Source organism: Chinchilla lanigera, unplaced genomic scaffold (genome assembly GCF_000276665.1).
Source record: "Chinchilla lanigera isolate Chin_1 unplaced genomic scaffold, ChiLan1.0 scaffold00051, whole genome shotgun sequence".
NCBI lineage: Eukaryota > Metazoa > Chordata > Mammalia > Rodentia > Chinchillidae > Chinchilla > Chinchilla lanigera.
Window position 1 is genome coordinate 15564927 of NW_004955452.1, and position 1978 is coordinate 15566904.

Genomic DNA, 1978 nt, shown 5'->3' on the forward strand with positions numbered 1-1978 from the left:
AGGCTCCCAACAGCTTCTACCAGTTCTCAACAGCCTTCATAATTTCTTCTTCTTTAGTTTTGCCTCTTATGCTGCTGGCAGCAGTCCTCAGGTGGGTCTCCCACACCCAGCACCACACTGATTCAGTTCAGCCAGATGTCAGTCCACCACAGTATGTATGGCAAGTCTGTACCAATAAAAAAAATAAAAGTGAAGGGGAAAAAGCTGCTCTAAGGTCACCGAGCCTGCTTGGCCAGGGAGAGATCTAAGTCAAAGGATGTTACCTCTCCCAGGGGAAATGACCAACCAGAGCAGGGAAGGAGCTGCCTCGGCCTCAGACCTAATCCACTAGACATTTTGTCTTTTTCTTAAAAGTCCATGTGGGGGTGGGAGGAGAGGAGGGAAGGGCGAAGGAAGGCTTGAAGGGAGGTTGATTAATGGGTGCTAAGTTGCAGTTAGGGGTAAGATGTTCTGGTGTACTGTTGCACATTTGTGTGATCACAGATAACAGTAACGTGATGTATATTTTTATTTATTTTATTTTATTTTTGATTTTTTTGCGATAGAGTCTCACTATGTAGTTTAGGCTGGCCTTGAGCTCGTGGCGATCCTCCGGCTTCAGCTACCCAAGTGCTGGTGTTACAGGAGTACACCACCACATCTAGTGCTGTGGTGCGTATTTTTAAAAGTTAAAAATAAAGGATTTTGAATTTTTTCAAAGATAGGGGATCACCACTATTGGGGAAATGATAAAGAGCTGGAGATGTAACTCAGTGGTAGAGCACTTGCCCAGCAGGGCCAAGGCCCTGGATTTGACCCGTAGCACAGCAGAAACAAAACCCAAAACCAAAACCAAAAATGATAAATGTTGAGGAGGTAGGTATGCTTTACCTGGCTTAAACATTACACAATGTATACATGTGCCAAAACATCACACAGTGCCTTATAAATATATATACCTTTCAAGCTTTTATGTGCCAGATAAATAAATTTAACTTAAATTTTAAAAAGCCTGGTGCAATCCACTCTGTTACCCATAGCATTGCTGTCCATCATGTGCTATTAATTTGACTTTTCTTTCCTCTATTTTATTCTCCTCAGTCCCTCACTCTTGCTTCCTGGAATTACCTCCTAAGTGACTTCTTTCTTTCAATTTCTGCTTGAGACTGATAGGCAACCCCTAAAGTTAGTTTCATTAGTTCATCTTGCTTACTCTGAAAGAGCAATTTCAGGTGGCTGTGGTAGTTCACCCCTGTAGTTCTAGTACTTAGGAAGCTGAGGCAGGAGAATTACAGCAAGTTCAAGGCCAGCCTGGGCTACACAGTAAGTTCCCTGGATGAGATGGTTGAGGCCCTATCTCCAGGTATACCAATCAAGGGTATGGCCCAAGGCTCATCAATTACAATTCTTCTTTGAGATTTTTCTGTGGGTATAAGGTTTAGATTTAATTCCCTCTAAAGGTAAACCATTAGAGTGGATATGGTGGTGCAGGCCTGTAATCTCAGTACTGTGGGAGCTGAGGTGGAAGGATCAAAAATTCTGGCTCAGCCGGGGCAATTTAGTGATTTAGAGACACCCTATTTCAAAATTTAAAAAATTTTAAAAGGCTGGTAATGTAGCTTAAGGAGGCTGAGGCAAAAGAAAAAACTTGAGCCCAGCCTGGGCAATTCAGTGACTCAGTGAGATCCAGTCTCAAAATAAAAAACAAAAACAAGACTGGGGGTTATATCTCAGTGTGAAGGCCTTGGGATTAATCCCTAGTACCAGAAAAAAACAGAAACCAAAGTACTTCCCCACCAAAACCCCAATTTAGTCAGGTACATGCAGGTAATCCCAGCTACCCTGGAGGCTGGGGTGGGAGGATCACAGATTCAAAATTAATAATTAATTAATAATTAATAGTAATAATTAATTAATATAGGGTTTGGGAAGTAGTTCCGTGGTAGCTCACTAGGGTTTAACCCCCAGTACAAAAAAAAAAAAAAAAAAAAAAAAAAAA